We start from the raw sequence: 22,665 nt of genomic DNA on the forward strand, positions 1-22,665 counted from the left end.
CCAGGGAGCAAACTTTGTTTTGAAGTATAAAAATAAACAGGACAATGCTATATCACAGAAAAATAAAATTCAAAGAAAATCATAAACCGAGACTAAATTTATCTCACCAACTTGGGAGTTGAAAAGCATCCTCACAATGAGCTTTATATAAACCCAAAGACACACGAGGAGCTGCTCAGATAATAAAACTGTGACATGCAAAGTTCCTTAGAGAGGAAAGTTGATGGCCTTCAGTTATTTACTATTATTAAAAAAGAACAAAAACTTAAAACCCTTCATTTTAAAATTTAAAAAAAAATGAACAGTCAATGACCCTGAAGAAACCAGGAAGCCAGACTTCAGGGTAAAAGACAAAAGTGAATAAATAGTCTACCAAAACACAGATTTATTATAAAGGATTTATTATAAACTTCTTTAAAAGAACTGTAATGTACTTTTTAAAACTTAAACACATTCAAAAGCTGATTAAAGGTACATGAAGGTTCACAAAACGGGCGGGGGGGATAAGAACCTCAGACACGGGAGGAAAAATTATGAGGATTCTACAATAAACTTAATGGGAAATAAATGTTGGACGACAGAAGAAAGAGGCACCGATGCTGAGCTGAAGAGGGGCGACCTTGATGATGCAGCTCACCAAGAAGAGATTCACACAGTCAGGATGTCAGCATGGAATGCCATTTTACCCAGTCGTTAAGCAGCTACCACTGTAAACGTACTCGAGTGCGTATGATGGAAAGTGGTGCTAGCAGGAATTCCAGACAACAAACGCCATCATTAGCTAAGCTTTCAGAAGCCATAAAAAATGAAAAAGAAAAAGAAAAAACCCATAGATCATCTCACTAAGAGAGGGACATGAGTACTAATTTAAAAATGAACACAAACAGAATCAAAATGAAGCAAATGTCAAATAATGTATGCCTGAGAGTAGTTTGTGGCCGATGGCTTAAAAATGAGAAACCTAAATGGCTGTTCCTTCAGTCGCTGCTCTAAACTTTGCTTCCAGATCCCCTCCTATGGATATTTTCTCCCCTTTAAAGAAGGAGTGGGAACATCCACATTTTGGTCATCCTTCTTGAGCTTCCTGTGGTCTGTGGATTGCATCTTGGGTAATTCAAGCATTTGGGCTAATATCCACTTATCAATGAGTGCATACCATGTGTGTTTTTCTGTGATTGGCTTACCTCACTCGGGATGGTATTTTCTAGTTCCATCCATTTGCATATGAATTTCATGAAGTCATTGTTTTTGATAGCTGAGTAGTACTCCATTGTGTAGATGTACAACATTTTCTGTATCCATTCCTCTGTTGAAGGGCATCTGGGTTCTTTCCAGCTTCTGGCTATTATAAATAAGGCTGCTATGAACATAGTAGAGTATGTGTCTTTGTTGGCCCACATGTGGCCCATATATAAACAGCCACCAAAACTAGATAAGATTGATGAAGCTAAAAAAACGCATGCTGAAAGGGATTGGATACCGATCTCTCCTGAGAGACACATCCAGAGCATGTCCAATACAGAGGTCAATGCTAGCAGCAAACCACCGAACTGAAAATAGGACCCCTTTGGGGGGAATTAAAGGAAGGATTGAAAGAGTTGAAAGAGCTTGCAACCCCATAAGAATAACAATGCCAGTCAACCAGAGCTTCCAGGGACTAAACCACTACTGAAAAACTATACATGCACTGAACCAAGGTTCCAACTGCATATGTAGCAGAGAATAGCCATGTTGGGGCACCAGTGGAAGGAGAAGCCCTTGGTCCTGCCAAGGTTGGATCCCCAGTGCAGGGGAATTTGGGGGAGCAGTAAGGGGGATGTATGGGGGGGGAATACCTGTATGGGGGAGTGGAGGGGATGGGGGCTTATGGACAGGAAACCGGAAAGGAGAATAACATTTGAAATATAAGTAAAGAAATATATCTAATAAAAAATTTTAAAAAAAGAAAAAATGAGAAATCTATCTGCACAGTTCCTTTTATTAATAGATTTGAGTTGAAAATGTAAATATCTGACTTGTTATAATTTAGTATTTACCTCTAATAGTAAAAATGCCACAGATGCCGGCACTGTAAGAAAGTAATGTACAACACAGACTGCCTCTTAAAAAAAAGTCAGATACATACATATATTTGTATATTTGTTTACACAGCAAAATATCAAGATATCAAGAACAATTTATTTAAAAGTAGTAATTTACGGGAAGTTTATTCCCAATGTATTCACTGTTCATTAATGCAACCAACTTTTAAGAAAAACATTAACTATAAACACTGGAAATGAAGATACAGAGCCATGTCTTTTCTAATGGTAATATAAAACCTACCACCCCACACTCATGTTTTGCCAGCATGATAACAGGGGCATGAAATCCCAGCTCACAGAAGGGCGAGGGAGGAGGATCTTGGGTTCAAATCCATACCAGGTTACATAGTGAGCTTCAGGGCAAACTGGGCTGCATAGTGAGACCTATCTCATTCGTATATATGTTTAAAATAATAACAAACTTAGAAAGTTGACAATGTTGTAAAGGTTCATAAGGTAAATATAATATCAGTATATTTTCATGGTTGGGATACTTAGAAATCCAAAAGAAAATGAAGATTCACAAAAGGGGGATAATATAATAACCTCAGACATAGGATGAAAAATGAGAATTCTACTATTTATTTACTTCGTGGAAAATAAGTGTACCATTGTTCTTATTGTAGCAACAAATAGTTGAAATTTCCAAGGAAGACACAGCAGCCTTATGAATGGAGATGAATGACACCGTGTAGATGAGATTAGCAACACTGTGTCGATGATATAAACTGAGGCCCTAGAAGTGGATGATCATGTCAGGTGCTTGGCTCCACTAGTCACCTTCGTAGAAATGTCGCTTACATCGAGGTGCTTAGAACTCCAATAAGGATTTGTTTTTATTTTGTTTTTCTGAAGTGGGAGGAAGTTTGGATGATTTTATATTACACAATTTTCAAAGATTATATAAAAGAATACACCGCAGAATTTGGAAAACAACAGAGTAAAAACTAACTGTGGTAGAGATGACACAAGCAAGGTATGTTTGGGGTAAAGAAGTCTCACGAGCTGCTAATAGAAGGCATTGGCAGAAGCATGGGCCAGCAGACAAGTTTAAGTAGACACACACTTCTTACAAGCACATCATTTAGCCAACCAGAAAATTCGCTTATAGTAGAAAAATGCAAACCAAAATGCAATTTTGCTTTGCACCTACCAGGCTAAACACAGAGAATTATAAACATTCTCCCTGGAGGCGAAAAATGGGCAAGAGATAACCTGTAGATACTGCTGAGAATAAAAGTTATACGTTCCAATCCTGTTGGGAAGCAATATTGCAACTTCTACAAAAATTTAAAAGATACCAAATAGTCTTTTAATCTCAACTTCTTGGACTCTGGACTTCTTGGACACCAGCGATGTGGGAAAACATGTGGATAGTGTTTGTTGAAGAAATACAGGGAGAGGAAAAAAAAAACAGAAATAAAGTGTTAAATACACTGCAAATGTTTGACAATGGGAAATATTAAGTAGCCATTAAACAGTCTAAGTAGAAACGAATGGATATAAAGTAATTTGTAAGGGTTATCTGAGCACGTAAAACCAGGCTTTGCTCGGTCTAACCACTTCTGTATGCACTTGTGCAACAATGGGGAAAACAAAAGGCAGACGCCGTTTGCTACTCACAGTTCCTGGGATGTGAAAGGGAGGAAAACGGAAATAAACCGTGGAGGAAAGGGAGAAAGTGATAACAAAAAAACTGAGATTTCACTCACAAGTGTGAAATATGATCAAAATTGTACATTTATAGTTATTCACCAGCATGTGTATACAGAACTTTTACAACAGGAAAATGTTAATGTCAATCATTGGATTGTGATTGTAAAAACATTAGCTGAATTCCAACCCCAGGGAAGGGCACCACCATAAAGCAGTAGCGGTCGCTATGGAGACCTGCAAAGTATTTCTGCAGAGCAATTTGCACAGGTCCCACATGGACAATCATGGCAAATATGCTAAACAGTAAAGTTTAAAGAGAATTGGTCACTTTATGTGCTATGTTAACACGTTTAATGGTGTCATTGTACATAATGTGAATTTACGTGAAATCCATATAATATTATGCGGTCAGGGCCATCCATCTTTGTTTACTTTGGTGCAGTGGTTTCCAAAGGGCTAAAGGTATAAAATTAGACTTGTGATGCTGTAGTCTAACGTGATGGGTACCTACAAGCAAATGTAATGTACTGCCTTCTAAAAGTGTGTGCGTGTGTGTTTGAATGGTATAGAATGTACAGTATATATTTGTATATGCTGTCAACTTCTAAAATATCACTTTTATGAGTTAATTTTCATGGTGATTCTAGAAAAATGCATAATGTCACCTCCTTAAAGAAGTAAGGGTATGCAGATGTAGAGTCTTTCCATTCTGAAGTTTGTCTTTTTCTTCCATTCGATTCTGTGTTAAGATAATAAACTGAATTTTTTGTGTGTTTTTTATTACTAATTTTTTTCTTTTTTCGTTTTTTACACTCCAGATTTTATTCCCCTTCCGTCTACCCTCCAACTGTTCCCCATCCCATACCTCCTCCTGCCCCATCCCTGTCTTCACAATGATATCCCCACCCCACCCACCCCCACCAGACCTCTAAACTCCCTGTAGCCTCCAGTCTCTTGAGGGTGAGGTGCACCTTCTCTGACTGAACCCAGACCGGGGAGTCCTCTGCTGTGTATGTGTTGGGGGCCTCATCTCAGCTGGTGTATGCTGCCTGGTTGGTGATCCAGTGTCTGAGAGATCTCAAGGGTCCAGGTTAATTGAGACTGCTGGTCCTCCTACAGGGTCGCCCTCCTCCTCGGCTTCTTCCAGCTTTTCCCTAATTCAACCACAGAGAAAATTTTTATTACATTTTAAAAATATTTGAAGTATGAAGTCTCAAAGCAGCCACATAGGTCTCAGAGCATCCCAACAATCGGTACTAGAAATAATTTAGGATTATTTCTCATGGCACTCTTGTTTCTAGTCAGGGAAATATTGTGCTCTGCTTTAAAGCCCCTTCCTCGGTCTCAAATTATTCTGTCCTCACTTGGAGAAGTCCAGACTCCTTCCAGTAGAGGACTGATTTTTGTTTCTACTTCTTTCAACAATTACCCCAGGTACGAAAGTAAGTAGTTTGTCCATCGAGCCTCAGCTTAGTCGTGAGTGGCTGGAGGCCCCAGCCAAGGCCTGGCCACTCAGGTGCCTGAACTCTGTGATTCCGTACACACCCCAAATGCCGTCCTAGCTTCGCCGTTCCTTACCCCCTACAACAGTCTTTCAGAGTCTCACCAATCACACTAATCTGTGTCTCCTGCATAACTGATGGTATTTTTGAAACCTGGCTGCCTTTCTTCTGGTGATTTCTTCTCTCTTTCTTCTCTCAGTCCATGTATACCCATCATTCGTGGACTCAAATCGCTCTCTAATAACTCCGGACCACACCCTCCAGAATGAGAGCTCAGTGAAACCGTTGGGCCAATTTGTTTTTTCAGTTTTGAAATGTTTTAGTAGAGAGGATAAGTATTTCGTTTGATCATTGATACTGGCTAATTGGGGGAATGAATCTTTGTTTCCTTTAGATTCCCATTTTACTGCCAAATGTGTTAGAATTTTGGTAGCTTCTGACTGGTATTTAATGGACAAAGTCGAGAACAGAACCAAAATCATTGTTGGGGCAATGTTTCTGAAATCACACAGTAGCCAGCACAGGCCTAGGAGGAGCCTGGAAGGTCCCGTGTGCCTCTGCCAGCCCGGATTTGGAAGGCTAACTGCTGTCCTTAGTCATATTTAACTGACATCGCAAATCACCCACAAGTATTTGTGAATCGAAAGCTCTTCTAGAAATGTAACAATATACTTAAAAGTGGTAAGGATAGAGGACAGAGCTGAATCAAGGATAAGTCCTCCAAGGCATAATCCCCAGAGTCCCAGGCAGAAAACCTCCTATGCTCTGTGTCAGATCACCTCAAACTGCGCGGAGCAGGAGGCCTGGCTTGGAAAGCAAGTGAACGAAGGTTAAATTATATATGCATACTCATACATAGAAATTGTGTATGCATACACAAGATAAAGCATATGGAATACAAGCTGGGGGTCATAGAAGGAAGGGCAGAATGGTGATGCTTGCAGATACAAACCATTTGTATCTCTGTCCCATGACTCTACCACAAGACTTCATTCATTCATCAAAATTCATTAGATGGGACATTCATCGAAGCTCATTAGGACTGGATCGCAAAGACAAATAAAACATCCAAGCTGATTTTTAATGCAGCTGTTTTCGTGTTTTTCAAGAAGGCAGATCAGACTTGCAATCAATACATACACACTCACCATGAAGGGAAGTTCAAATGGCTACCGATTGTTATCTGCCCCTTCCCTCAAGCAGATGACATTGACATTAAGAACTTAAAACCACTTAGGCCAAGGTCTAACACCAGCGGTAATGTGACTCCGTTACGAGAAAATTCCTGTTAGGTTAAGCTGTATTTTCTTTCCAGGACTATTATTTTAACAGCTACTCATTATATGAGTACTTCACTTGGTTAACTATTGTTTTTCCTGTGCAAGGTTAGTTCAAAGTGCAGAACTGAAACTTTACAGGAGTAGGAACCATGAGCAAACCCTGAAGTTCTAATTACCTCAGCCGAGATGGCTTTCCCATGCCTTGATGCACAAGCGGTCAGTCAGCTTCCCAGTGATTCTGAAATGTCTTACATGCTCAGAAATACCCTAAAATTCAGTGCTGGAATTTTAATGTCCTGAAATTTAGTAATCACGATCGAATTATGATGAATATTCAAATTAATATCATACACTTGAGTACAGACAGGAAAAAGAATTTGGAAAAATTATTTTAGCAAGTTTTTACATTTCTAGTGTTCCTTAGAGAAGTAGGTGATGTTTTTACATCTTGACAGTAGGCTGTATTTTTACACAGGGAAACAGAGTTCCCAAGCATGCACACAAACTCAAAATTCAGCAACTATTATGGTTGAAGCAACTGTTTCTGATCTGAAGGGAGAAAGAAGCCATGGATTAGACACCACAGGAGCTCAGACTTCAGACTTCGGCATGGAGAAGCCCTTAGTGGTCCAACCAGGGACTGGCTGTCACTTGTCACTGTGATTTTTCTAGCAGACATTCAATTGTTTCTCATTCATTTGAGACCATCCATGTTTGCTATATTTGGGGAACAGTCTAAGAATACCTATGCTGCTCTCTCCTTACATGTGAACTCTTGGAGAAGTGGCAGGGGACTCTGCGGTCTGACAACTTGATGTTGTATTCTGGATCCTGTGCAAGGTTTGATCGAACTAACACTCCACAGAAATGGGTAGGAGGGAGGGAGCCCCGAGGGACACAGCAAGTAGTCCAGCCCCAGCGTCCCTCAGAGGAAAAGAAAGGATACATCCCAATCCTCATTACTGTATATCCAGCCCAGTTTCTCACACAAGGTAATTAAATATGCGAGCTGAAGCTCGTGAGATTTCCCAGTACAATCTTTACTGTATGGAAAGTAAGAGGTCCAGAGTCATCCTCTAACTTGTCTTTGGTCCATTCTGGGAGGGAATGTCCCCACCCTTTGGATGGCTTGACATCTTCCAGTACAACATTGGTATTACCAATGTCCCTGCTTGAGTGGCATCTTAGCAAGGAGTTCTGTTTACCTGAAAGAAACTTCTTCTGTATCCTGCTTCATATTTCTTGGTGCTTAGCCTCACCCCAACGTGTTACTGGTTCTTTTGCTGATTGCCTGTCTCCTACCAACAGAGCGCAAGTGCCTGGAGGGCAAGGGCTTTGTCCTGAGCAGTCTTATACCACCACCTGGCACATAGTGCATGTCAAATGAGTATTGCTTGAATAATTTTTCTCAAAAGCATAAATTGTTTATGACCCAGCAGCAATCTGGAAATACAAGAAGGCTTACATCTCTTTCAAATACTTTGTGACTCTCGGTGCTGATCCTTGAACTTGGAGTTTGGGGAATGTTTCTTACTCCCTCGGGTAGCCATCTATGTCCCACTTCCTGTTTCTTTTACTTGTTTGCATAAGTGTCTGATATCTTAATTTTGAGGTTTCAGGGGCCAGTACATCTTAGGTGCACAATACATGCTAAGAAAGGAGGACTTTTACTGTGTGGGAAATATACTACATGGTTCTCTTAATTTGGGCATTGAAGACTACTTTCACACAAGCGGATAGAGATCATTTCTACCTCCAGAAGCCTGTGTTCTTAAGAAAATGGAAGAGAAAATGCAGATGTGACTATCATTTTAAACTTTTAAATAGAATTTAAAACATTTTATGTTGTTTAACTACTGTTACTTAGAATCTACAAACTTTTGCTAGGCTAATTAGTGCTGCCTAGCTAATTCATGGAAAAGCAGAATCTGAGTTATTTATCTGAGTTATTTAGAAATCTTGCTTCAAATCGTTATTGCCCTCAAGTTGTTAAGTAATGAACTTTAAAATTAATAATTACCAAAATATGCCCATTCAATGGATATACTGCCAACTAGAGGATATTTCTCTAGCAAGTAGAATCGTAAGAGAAACTAAAATATATCAACTGTATTTATAATGCTCACAAATTGTGTCCCACTTAAAATTGACTGCATTGGATTGCAATTAGAAGACTATTGACTTGCTTGTTGAGTGCACTTGGCTTTAACTCAAAGTCAGTCATTTCTCCAAGTCAATGTCCAGGTTTTAATGGATAATTGAAGATTTCAAACCATATACTCATAAGCTGATTAATTGTGACTGACAGAGGCTCTGCAGCTAAAGTCTGGATCAATGTCAAATTTGCTCGTATTGCAAAATGTGCTGGGATAGCAGTTCCTTTCGTTAAGTACTTCCTGTCCTCCCCCTTTGTCTCCCTTCGAAATACAGTAAGTCTTTACCAAAATGTCCTCCTTGGTTCTATAAACAAGAGGCCCTTTAAATGCCCAACCCACTTAGAGAGTCAACTGCATGAAATCTGCTGGATTCCGTGTCCTCGGCCACCAATGAACTCTATACCATGAGTTCTAAAACTGTCTTCTTGGCAGGTTCTCGAGGAAGCAGCCACCATAACAGTCTGGAAAAGACAGTAAAGCAGGAATTACCCCCACATTGATCACTCCCCATGGTAGAAGCGCAACCGTGATGATGGCAGTGGAGTGTCATTGATATGTGGCCTGGTGTGCCCACAAGCTGCGCCATCGCTCCTAATGGAAAGTGTGCTACTGAGTGGCTCTGACGACTTCACTCTCGACGTCACTTTCAATCTATGCTCATTAGCAGCGGCGGAAGCTAGCTGAACCTTATTTAAGTAGAGATGGATTTCTATATTCAGAAAGAATGAATCAATTTGTGGTGCAGGTGAAATTCTAGGAGATAAACATACATTTATTCTAAGTAAGAAAAAAGCAACGTATCACACTGTCTGGGTGGGGATACCTGAAATTTCATACTCTTGAGTGCCTTAACTCTTTTTATATTTACCAGAAAAGTCACACACCCAAGATGCTATTTTAAAATCAAAGAAATCTGTTCTGCATCTCATTTTACTATTTAATAGAGCAGCTGAAAAATGACTTAAAGATGTGGCCATATGGTGTGAAAATCCAGAATCAAGGAAAGAATGAGATACTGTAAACATGTAAAAGGCAGTTAAAGGAGGCCGGCTCCGAACTCAGCTAATGAAAAGCTGGCGGAGAGGGCTGTCTTCTATTGATCGCATTGGAGGACACTGACTCGCTGGTGGTTACCAAAACATAATGCTACATCGCAAGTGTTTGAGACATTCAAGGAAGTCTCTCCCTCATCCTGGAATTGTTTGCACAGAAAGCTCCATAGAATAAATTACTGAGGCTTCCAGCTCAGCTCAATTAACTGAATGAAGCAAGGAGAGAAACAGCTACAATCTGGTAGCCACAGAACCTGGCATAATTTTTGCTCGAAGAGTTTACAAGCGGATTGGGGCATTTAAACGACAGCCTGGATTTGGGAGTTACGATAACAGGAAGAGGTAGGAGGGGCTCAAACTAACACTTTGCCCCCACAGATGTCTCCATAGGAAGCGAGGTGCTCAAAACCCAAGGCATTTCACGTCTGTCTTCATGAGGAATTCTGATGTCTCCACTATCCTCAGCTTCACAGATACGATGAGCCAGACTTCCCGTTCCCTAGGAGCTGCAAACAGTTCTTTCTGTGAACCCAGCTTCGTGTCACAAAACTTCAAGTCACTTGATAAATGACTAAATTATCCAGGCCTCGGGGAAGAGTCATCCAGTGCTGGCCCAATGCTTGGACTCTGAATTCCTATCTATACCTTATTTTAGTCAATGAAGACTTCTTTCCAGCCCAACATTGGTCTAGCATGGAGAATAAAACCATCTCTCTTTTCAAGGGCTGAGTTGGGGAGAGAAGCCTTAAAAACAGCTCCTGAGGAAGGAATGATATACCCCAGCCAAGCCACAGAAAGTTTTCAGAGAACTGTCACTAGGGATTTGCGGCAGGTTCTGGGTAACCGGGTACCTACTTCCTAGGAGCAAGCTTTACTTCTGTTTTGTAAGAAGTGTAGATGTTGTCAAGGTACCTGAGACGTTTCCTTCCCTTTTGTTATAGTCAAATGTGAGCTTCATAATTGCAGTGTGTGGGTGGGCGGAAGAGATGGCAGGGCTTCTCTGAGGGTGACTTACAGGACAAGAAACTTAGTCTCTCTGTCCTTTGGTTGCCCCAAACCACTTGGTGACAGAAGAACAATAAAGGAGAAACGATGTTGACAATCTCAGGGTTTGCTTACACATTAGCAACTGACTGTCTCCTTCAACCAAACATGATCCCACAGACAGTCAGGAGCTGTGGAAGCAAAGAAAACCACAACTTAAATACTGAAAGCCTCATGTCATAGCAATAGCATTTTCTTACAAATAGATGGCATCCTCAGTAGCAAGTGCTGAAAACCCCGGGGGATGAATGAAAGGCAGAGGGGGCAAGCCTATGTGGGGGGAAGGGTCTTACAAGGGGCGAGCCTATGGGGTGGTCTCACAAGGGGCAGGGCTACAGGGGTCTTACAAGAGACACTTGCAACAGCTAAGATGAAATCTTGACAAACCAACCTAGATCACTAGGCCTCCTTCTGGTCCTGTGTTCTCGCCTGCTTCAGAATTTGGCTCAATGCCAACAGCAGTGCCCTCATGTGCTACATTGAAAATAAAACAACGGGCACCATTCATCACAGTTTTCAACAACTGGTTTCCTTTCTAAGTTTGAAAGAAAAACTTGGCAATCATAAAGCCGAAGGTTTTTTTTTAATTTTGTTTTATTTTTATATATTTTCTTCTTGGTGTCAAAATAAACTAGAACCAAAAGGGGCAATGGAAGGAAAAGGCAAACAGAGAGAATCTTTAGAGCTGAGTGGGCCACACACTGCCATACGACAGACGCTGAACCATGGAATGTATCACTCTCAAGTTCTCCAACCCGAAGAGCTAGCTCCTTTCTCCTTCTGTAAGATGTGGCTACTTAGGGAAACTCAAATGGGCTCCCGGTGTTAACTGTGCTGAATATTTACTTTAATCAAAGTGACATTTCCCAGATGGTGTCGTCCAGAAAACCTCATCTGAAATTCGGAGTAAAAGAGAATTCGGTTGAACATTCCAGGGGAAATGGAACACAGGTGTGCACCCATTTAAGACTATTTGGTTTATGAAAATATAAAACTAAGAAACCAGTACATTGATGGCATGAAGTCTTCTCCCCGTCATATGGCATCTGATCTTTGCCAGAGCTACCAGGAAATCCTCGTGAAGGTGTGGGATCCAGGGCATCAGACTGTGTTGTCAATTGCATGACCCTAATACTCCCAGTTGATAATTGTGAACCCCACTTTCCACAGTCCCCAGACTTTCCCACAGTCAAAGAAAGTGTTAAGGTAAGAAGCTGTTCTGAGGTGCCTCTGAGAGTTACTAGCCTACGGAAGCTGACTCACTGAAGACTCACAGAATCCTGGTACTCTAAATGGGATAGACATGTAGGGATGGGTGTGCTTCAGAAGTTAAATAAAAGTGATACAGACAGGGAAGGGAGGCTGGGCGTGGTGGAACCTATTACCTGACCTGTTTGCTCACAGGGGACTTCTCAGGAGAAATGGCTTCATCAATGCTTCAGGAATCAGAGAGCAGTCTACAGACTCGCACATCAGGAAAGACAGACTGAGCCAGACACTGGTCACGTGACTTACAGGTGTTTTATCAAGGGAACCCCTGAACTTCCCTGACCTCAGCTGCTGCATCTGCAGGGTGGTAACCACCACCACCCTGCCCCCGCCTACAAGGGATGCTGCCCGGAAGGACTCAGGGTGTGTGTGTGTCGTGCACCCATTGTGCACACACATCAGACTCAGCTCTGTTACACCTGAAGCTTGTAGAACTCGGAACATCAACTTTAAGGCAAACTGCCCCAAACTATGTTTGTAAATGAACTTAGGAGTAACTCATGAGGAATTACAGTTTTCTGGAATTTATTAATCTGTGTGTGAGTATATAGACACCTGCATGAGATGTGTGTCCCAGGTATTGGGGATTGGCAGACAGTGACTTACTCGCTTTGCTACTTCACTGGCCCAAGAAATCACACTTAAAATCTGAGAACAGTATCAGCACTTAAATTATTTTTTTCAAAATAGCAAAACTGGTCTCTTCGTTCTTTTCTACCTGTGTTTTTCGGTGACACACTTTGATCATAACCCCCAGGGCTGTCCTCTCCTACTTCATCGTTGTCATTTTAAGAGAGCGAGAAGCTCACCCATCTTTCCCTCTGGACACTTGGGAGACACCTGTTCTTGGTTGTTTGCTGTTGTTCTCTTTTGTTTTCGTGAGGTGAGGGCTCACTAGATAGCCCTAGCTGGTCTTGAACTCAGAGGTGTCTGCCTGGGTCTTCCCTCCCTTATTACTGTCCTTCCTGGTTTCCCAGAGACTGGTTTGCCAAGACCCAGAACTTCTGGCAAATTCTACTCCCTGTGATTGTAAGGTGAATCGAACAATCCTTAATGCTCCTGTGTGTTCATAACTGCAAGTCCACAGCAGCATAGGCGTTCTGAAGCTCACGCTCCCCGGAGTGGGGCCGCTAAGAGAGCCACCCTTTACTTGCAGACTCATGCTTCTGAACTAAATTTTCACAAGCAAGTCCTGATGTCACCTGTCTCCAGTCTTGCCCACTTCTAGTGCATTTGTGAGGAGCTTCGACTCCGCTTTGAGCGTCATACCTCTGGGGGAGCCATGGAGAATTCCTGGGATCCAGTTCGGTTCTTAACTAAAAGAGCTGGTAAGAACTTAACTATACGTGGCAGTGGCTTCGATCTGCATAACTGTATCCTACTGGGTCCTAGTTACAGTCATCACAACTTCCCCCATAGAAGTCCTAAAATGTTCAGCGACATTCCAAGAGCCACGTGTCGCACCAATAGAGCCCAGTTCGCTGTGAAGCCGAGTGGTCTTCCTTTTAGGCCTTCACAGTCGGCTCTCATGACAAGAGCACCAGAGTATCGAGCCAGGTACAGGCAGTACACAGGTGCTGTGCTGGTTACAAACCCAAGGAGCTGGCCTTGGCTGTTGCCTTACCACTGCCATGAAACAAAGTTAAAAATAAAATAAAATAAAAATAATAATAATAAAAAGAGGTAGGAAGAGGCAGTGGGTGGTTTCAACATCTTTCTTTTGCAGGTTTTACAAAACCACACAATTGTGTGTACATGTTGCTGCAGTCTGTGAACACAGTGCCTTACGGAGTTTTTGCATAGGTAAGGGCACCTGTGGCTTACATGTCCTTATCCTAAATGATTACTCTGCTCCCGCTGAAATACAGTACATGTTCAATAAACACTTGGAAATGATGTTTTATCCTCAGGGACCTTACAGTCTAGCCAGCAAAACAAACAGAGTAGGTCAGCAAACCCCTGCCACAATTCAGCATGTCAGAGCCCAAATCTGTAATTGAGCAGAATGTGGGGAGGTGAATTCAAACCAAACCCAATGACTAAGTATCTGCAGGGTAAGCCAGCCGGGGTCTGGGCTGCAGATCCAGATCAATGCTGATCGTAACTGCAGTTTTGGCCCCACCTGGTGGCAGTTTTACTCCGTGGTTTAGACACTGCTGAGGAACTTCTGAGTCCTGGGGCTGACTTGGTTTTGTTTTTTTGTTTTTTTAAATTAACTTGAGTAGTGTTATTCCCTTTCCCGGTTTCCGGGCAAACATCCCCCTCCCCCCTCCCCTTCCTTATGGGTGTTCCCCTCCCCATCCTCCCCCCATTGCCGCCCTCCCACAACAATCTAGTTCACTGGGGGTTCAGTCTTAGCAGGACCAAGGGCTTCCACCGGTGCTCTTACTAGGATATTCATTGCTACCTATGAGGATGGAGTCCAGGATCAGTCCATGTATAGTCTTTAGGTAGTGACTTAGTCCCTGGAAGCTCTGGTTGCTTGGCATTGTTGTACATATGGGGTCTCGAGCCCCTTCAAGCTCTTCCAGTTCTTTCTCTGATTCCTTCAATGGGGGTTCTATTCTCAGTTCAGTGGTTTGCTGCTGGCATTCGCCTCTGTATTTGCTCTATTCTGGCTGTGGTTTTTCAAAGTGGCAGGACTGATTCCAGAATTTTTCCAAGTAAGTTAATGAGTTGCCTCTGGGGAGAGTTCAGCTGGGTGGCACCTGGTGCTGGGGGATTCTCTTTTGTGTCCCTACTTGAGGAGACAGGGCTGTGTACTGTCCTGCACAGAATGCATGGTCAGCCCAAGGAGGGGATCACAGAACTGGAAGCCAACAGATCTCCAGGTACAGGAAGGACTACTTGGGGCCTCAGGGTGCAACAGCTGCAAGAATGACAGATCCGGAGGGGACTTCTGAAGAAATTCTCAGGATCTAGGAGTGGAGGTCCTGCTATAAAGCTGCCAGAGAAGGAGCAGGCCACCCACTGAGCATACATGTAGACTTTACCTGCATCACAGCACACCAAAGGCAAAGTCTGAGCAGACGCAGAAGGAGTCCTAGTCTAGGTCCAAGAGCGTTATCTAGGGTTAAGACTGAGCCATGACTTTGCAGAATAGGAGACACGGTAGGAGAGAGTTACTGCTGATTCAACATAATCAGGGAACTTGGAGAAGTGACGTAGGGTCATCTATGTCAGGAGACATGTGGAGAAAAAACATATGATAGATATAACATCACCAGAGCGGTCGACATTCCACCAGTCAGATTAAATAGTGACACCAAAACATGCATGCAAGGCCTTTTGTACCTTTTATCTGGGTATTTACCTTTTTCCCCCATCCTTGCAAAATATTAGGGCAGACATTATGAAGGAAAATGAACATAAATAGAGAACAGTATCCACCACTTGCCAGAAACCCTTTATGTTTACTAGAAATGATAGTTTTATGTAACAATGTGTCATTGCTGGACTACACCAACCTTACTTTTTCTAAAGCAGTAAGCCTTCAAGGACATTTTGGTGCCTGTGAGGTCAGAAAACTAACTGGCTGCAGATATGTCTCTGTATCGAAACCATAGGAACCTTCCACAGGTAAAAACCCTCGCCTACCCAGCAGGGGAAGGGAGCTAGGGAAGGAAGATAAACAAGCACAGGACTGAAAGGACATTCACTGATTTAAAGTAGCAGTTTGCATTTTAAGCCACAAGCTCCTGTACAAAAGGAAAAGAAAATGAAGGAAGGAAGGAAGGGAGGGAGAGAAGGAGGGAGGGAGGAAGGGAGGGAAGGAGGGAGGGAGGAAGGGAGGGAGGGAGGGAGGGAAGGAGGAAGGGAAGGAGGGAGGGAGGGAAGGAGGGAGGGAGGAAGGAAGGGAGGGAGGGAGGGAGGGAAGGAGGGAGGGAGGGAGGGAGGGAGGGAGAGAGGGAGGAAGGGAGGGAGGAAGGAGACCCACTGACACTCCATGGCTTTAATTATTATCCATCCTTATTCCACAACAACTCTCTAAATTAAAACAAAACCCTACAGATGTCAAGAGAAATATAATCTACTACTAATACAAAGACCACGAGCTAAGGGAGTAAAGTGCCAACGAGGAGAAAATTAGTTAGCATCCTCATTGAGCCTTTGGTTGCCTGGGGAAACGCCACCACTTTTACCTGACGATCTATTGATGGGTTTGTACAGGATCCAGTGTGGACCCAACCAAGGAAATGGAAGGCATAGTGTTTCAAAAGGGAAGACCTTGAAAGTTGGTAAATATTGGAAAACTATGAAAACCAACAAACCAGAACCAATAGCACCCCAGGGGTCTGGGACCGCAGAGGCAGGTGCTTTGAAGTCAAGAGAGGAGCCTGGTTTCTCAAAGCCTGGAGCAGTGCTTCTCAGTCTTCCCAATGCGGCAACCCTTTAATACGGTTCCTCGTGTTGTGCTGATCCCCCCAACCATAAAACTGGTTCCCTTGCTATTTCATAACTGTAATTTTACTATTATAAACCATACTGTAAAAAAACTCTGTATTTTCTGAGAGTCTTAGGCAACCCTTTATGAAAGGGTTGTTCACTACCCCGAAGAGGTCGAGACCCACAGGTTGAGAACAGCTGGCCAAGATACTTCATGGAGTGCCTGACTGACAGGGAGCGAGTGACAGCGCTCAGCTCACGCAGAGGCTTCATGGGGTCATCATGGAACCAGTTCTGAAAGCATCAAAGAACAAAACCAAACAACAAAATCAACAAGAAGCCCACTATCGAGGTGAGCGCCCTTGAGGTGGCGAGGTGCCATTTGCAGAGATGGAGGTTACATGAGTAAGAGCAACTCTCCTCTCCCTTCCCAGACTGCAGCTTCCTGCCTCATACTTCACATTCCACCACCCGACAGGAAACTACAAACGGTGCTTTACAGAGTCGGGAAGTCATATAAACCGAGTACGGAAGCTGAGAGACAGCAGGGTGGTAACATGCACATTGACAACACAGAGAAAGAGTTCTGTCCCATGTTTAGGTCTATTTCTCACATCTTAGTTCATAACAAGCAAATTGGTCTCAAAATACCTTGATCAGCAACAAAGAAGCTGAGAGTGTCACCCACAGGCCGTCTGATCTATACCCAAACTGTGCTATCCAGGATGGCTTCTTGTACCCCTGGGAAGTATGAGATGGAAGTTACCTATGAAAAACGGCCTTCTTGAGAGCCATGTGCAGTCTGGCTTAAAACAATAAGCAATCTTGCCCCAAGGACAACATTCTCTACAAATATGGTCTGGATGCTTATCAAACAAGTTTTTAGGCTTCTCTCTGAAGTTTCTGGGCAAGTACAAACATCAGAGTCAAATAAATGCCTTTAAAAGCAAGGCCACGGAGCACGTACCCTGTCAGTGGGATCCTCATATTCCCCCAAAGTAAACAGTAACATGAGAATATTTATATGAAATAAAACTGTGTATCAAGCCTGCCTTGGCTCAGCCGGAGGGAAGGATAAATCCCTTGCAGATCTCTCATAGAGTGGTCCTTTGTTGACCACGGACGCCACTTCCAAGACAGTGCAAACCAACTGCAGAGTAAGGCTTTTCATTATGCCAAGGAATGAAAATATTTCAGCTCCCCATTTTGTTTTATTTCACAGTTACATTTTATTTAAGCCCCATCCTACCTTTTGTTCAAGTGATTTTTATCATGAGTCAAAACCAGATCTAGGTTGGAAACAAATGACAAGTCCCTACCACAACCCCACAAACACACTCTATCACCCTCATAGCCCAGCGTGCTTCCTGCTTTGTTTCCCCCTCTTTGAAGAAACTAAGGCTCGATGCATGGGAGGGGTTTGGAGGGAGGAAATGGAAAAGGGCTAATGATGTAATTGTAATTTCAAAACCTGAAAGAAAAGATTTAAAAATGAAAATACATACATACTAAAATGTTCAAGGAAAAAACTTTTAAGGAAAATATGCAATAAACCTCAGAGTTTATATATCAAGATAAAAATCTTTTAGATATTTTCAGATTTTTCAATATTGCTTTCTTATGTTTTCAGTAAACTTAAACATTCCAGAAAGAAAGAAGATCACAGACTGAAGTTCAAAGCTGAGTGGAATAAAAAATGCTGGAGGGTTGATTAAAGGTGAATTCTATTTGTTCACGGGGATTTGTGCTTGTCCCACCATGGGCACATGTCATGGGCAAAGACACCTGGCAGCAACTGGGAGTAAAATGAGCTATGGCATACCTTACAATATATACACTGGGGAAAGAAAAATAATACTGGCAAAATGTTTGCACGAACTTAGTCTTATTCTTCATAGGTCCACCTGAGAAACGGTTACCATGAATCAAGGGAAAATGTTGGTGAAGTTCTCGTCTTTATTTAATCCAATGGGATAACTCAAGCTAGGACAGAGCTGATGATACTGTGTCTGTCTATGGGCAAGCCTTCACACAGCTAGCTCAGATTTCTAAAGACTAAGCAGGAGCACGGAAGAAGGGAGAAAGAGAATGGGATGAAAGACTAATGGGTATAGGGGTGAGGGGTTCACAGCCCTGCAGGTTTAGCATTGTTGATAATAAATAATGACTACAATTTTCAAGTTGATAGCTAGAACAAAGACCAAGTTTGATTAACTGTATTTCAAACTATTAACTAAGCTACCCACTAGCATAAGTGTCCATAGTAGTGGTTGGGAAAAAAGTGAGGAAGTCAGTCTCCTATATTTGTATACTTATAAATGGATGTTAGAAGTTTGCCAAATTTTATTTAGAAAGTATGAATTTAGCAAAAATTATTCAGATATTTGTCAGCTTTTTAAGTTTTTGTAAAATACATAATTTCGGGTTTTTTAAAACTGTCTTCAAGTACTCAATATAAACTTGATCATTTTACCATTTGGTGTCATTAACTGTTGCAAGGTCATCACTACCACCCATCTCTAGAGCAGTTTTCATCTTCTAGCACTGATACACATCCAGTTAGATGCTTGCTTAAGTAATTCTTACCAAAGGCCAATCAGTGCTGAGAACCTAGAGTTGTCCTAACCAACTTAAACAACTGGTCAACCAATAGGTCCATGCCACAAGCCCAAATGGATCAATAGCACCATCATTGATACCCCTCATCTATTTCATATTGGTTTGTGAAAATGAAACAGAGCTCCCGAGTAGATTAGTAAAGATCGTTTATGATACGTATCATTGTTATAGCGTCCTTTAAAAACATTTTCTTAAAATATAGACCCACAGTTATGGTAGGCATGTTTTCCCTATCTTGTAAGAAATGGAACCATGTCTACACAGAAGGTATGAGCAGCAACTCAAACTCCAGTGTAACAGCCAATGGTCCAAAGTTCTTCCTACTAGGCTATAGGGACGCCACTGAAGCAGATCCTAGTCATTACCACTGCTTCTCAGCTCTCAGAGACTAAGACACCTGGTCTACTGGAGCAGCATCTTCCCTTTCCACCATAGCAACTAAAATTCCTTATGTTTGAAATCATTCATAAGTCCATCATTTTTCTGTCTTTGTTGTAATTATATTGAAAGAAAATAGATATCCACAAAACCTTACCCCTGGAATGGCATAAACAACCAAATTTGAGTTAAATATAACTTTAAAAAAAGTCTAGGTCATTGGATCCAAAGAATAGGTTCAGTTTGACCTAATTCTTAAAAATCGAATTCTTAAATTTAATTTAATTCTTAAAATAAATGTATATTGTACATTTTCTTTGGAGTTCATATTATTATAAAATTAGTAGAAAATTTAGTTCTCTTTGCTTTATACCTAGAAAATATCTTGTATTAAAACAGTATAAAATATTAAAGATTAGCCAACATTGCCAAAATCAATAAGCAATTTCTTTTACTTCATAAAGAGGCTAAATATTTTAACTTAATTGAAATAAAATCTCTTCCACTAGTACCATTTTTGTTCAAACATATTTAAGACCTCCACAATTATTACTTAAGTTACCCAAAGGGTAGACACTTTAAGTTCCACACAACACCATCATACTGTCTTCCTACAAAAAGCACTAAAGCATAGATAAATCTGGCTTATGAAGTTATCTGGAATGAATAGGTTGTCTTAAGACTGGCCAAGAAAGGGCCATTGTCAGTCTTTTATTATATTTCTCTTCAAATTTTAATCACTTTAGTTCAAATTTTTATTTGTTCTTTGAGAATTTTATAAATGTGTTTTTATCATTTTCTTACCCTAACTACTCCTTCAAACTCTATCCCCAACTTATCAACCTACCCAACTACCCAACTACCAAACTTATCAACCTACCCAACTACACAACTACACAACTACCCAATTACCCAACTACCAAACTTATCAACCTACCCAACTACCCAACTACCCAACTTATCAACCTACCTAACTACACAACTACCCCACTACCCAACTACCCAACTTATCAACCTACCTAACTACACAACTACCAAATTTATCAACCTACCTAACTTAACTACCCAACTACCCAACTTATCAACCTACCCAACTACCCAACTATTCAACAGTTTTCTCCTCCTCCCTCTCCTTCTCCTCCTCCTCCTCCCTTTTCCCTTTTCTTCTGCTTCTTCTTTAAAAAAAAAAAAAGAAAAGAAAACCACAGAAAGTCCAATGTGTGTTAATCATATATCCTTGAATGTGTGGCCTTTACTGGAGGGTGGTCTATCCACGAAAAACCACACCCTTAAACAAGACTCCCTTGCCCTTTCCTGGTAACTGTGATTTGCCACAAGCTCCTTAGACAGGGGTGGGACTTCATGCCTATCTGCCCTCCCCATTCTGGAGTTTTGTCTGGCTTGAGATGGCACAGGTCTTGTGCATGCTGTCTCAACTGCTGTGAGTTCACTTAAGTATACAACTGCCCAGCTATGTCCAGGAAACAGTTTGCTTGTTGTCATCCACCACTTCTGGTTGTTAATAATCTTTCTGCCTCCTCTTCCACAGTGATCCCTGACCTCTGGAAGGAGATGGTGTGATTCAGATGTCTTGTTTCTGAATCATTCCTGAGCATTCCACAGTCTCTTGCTTTACACCTTAACCACTTTGTGGGTTTCTGTGTTAATCACCATCAACTTTGAAGAGCTTTTCTGATAGGTGTTTGCAGGGGACAAATCTATGTACATAACAAGTCATTAGGATTAATAATATTATGTTGACAAACAGACATTATTTTAAATAAAGTATTCAATATTTTAATATACATTTAAAAGAATGAAGAAAGAGCTGAATACAGAGGTTGGAGACACAAAGTCCAGGAAAAGCAAAACAAGTCCATTTTTAATTTTATTTCTAAAATTGAAGGTTATTCAACAACCACAGGCATCTTACCCATGTTATACAGAAGATATTTCATGTCCTTCATGTCCCCAACAGAATGGACCCTTGTGAGTTTATGATAATGAGAAACATTATGGGTAATTCTATGTCATCTCGAACCATTTGTTGTTGAGCAAATGTGTGTGTGTGTTTGTGTGTGTGTGTGCGTGTATATGTGTACATATATATGTGTGTGTGTAGACTTATATGTGTATGTGCATATGTATATAAAAGCATTTTTTCAAAACTGTAGTTCTTGTATATATGTATGTATGCATATGTGTGTACATATATGTGTACATACATACATGCATACATGCATACATATATACATATATTCATTCACACATATATAGGTGTGGCTAGAGCATGTAGTGGTTTGCTGTTAGTTTTTGGACAGCTTCCATGATTATTTCCATTTTCCACTCTCATCCAGAGGTTAAAGGTTGCCTTCATCTCCTCACTCAGCTGCATTTGTTGTTATTTCTTCTGTCGTTGTTTTTGATGGTAGACAATCTTAAGTTTTACTCTGCTTTTTACCCTGATGGCTAAAATTATTGGGTGTTTTTTTTCCCAAAACTCTGTTGTTTGTTGTTCTTGTAGTTCTTATTTTGAGAGTTCTCTTTTTAGTTTACATGCCCATGTGTTGATGTGATGACTTGATGGGAGGTGATTTTTCATTGTTTAGTCCTTTATACATTAGAGATATTAATCTCCAGTCTAGGCTTTCTCTGCCCTACCTGTTGTTTCCTTCTATCTGCAAAAGTTTGTAGTTGTCCCATTAAATCCTATTTGCATGGCGATTTCGCTTTCTTTTATTGCCTTGCCCATTCAAGCCCAGAATGTAGAGACACCCCCCAGTCAACCAGATATGTCTCTGACTGAAGCAGGATGCTGGGTTTTTTGTAGAAAGGGTTAAGAGACAATGACCTATTTCCCCCTGGGAGAATGGGAAAAAGAGAGTAAAGAATATATCACTGTCAAAATCTATGCTTTTCCAACTTCCTCAATGTCACCCCGTCATAGCAAATATGATCTAGTGACGCAGATCAGCCCCACTGGCCTCATCTGCATGCCGAATCTGATTTTTAATGTTAATTTAAACCTACAATAAGGTACTTAAAATGAGAGTGATATTCCCAGCAACTTGTATTTCTGGTTAGATGTCAGATAATTAAAGTAATTCCCTTTTTCTTTGCTCTAAAGTTAGAAACCTGACGTGAAAGTTTGATTCTCAGTTTGCAGTTTCGTTCTTCTGCCTTCTGCAGATTGGCACTCCGAGGCTCTCGTGGCAGCGTGAAGCCCCTCACTTCAAGGC

This window comes from Rattus norvegicus, chromosome 9, assembly GCF_036323735.1.
Source record: "Rattus norvegicus strain BN/NHsdMcwi chromosome 9, GRCr8, whole genome shotgun sequence".
In the NCBI taxonomy this organism is placed as follows: domain Eukaryota; kingdom Metazoa; phylum Chordata; class Mammalia; order Rodentia; family Muridae; genus Rattus; species Rattus norvegicus.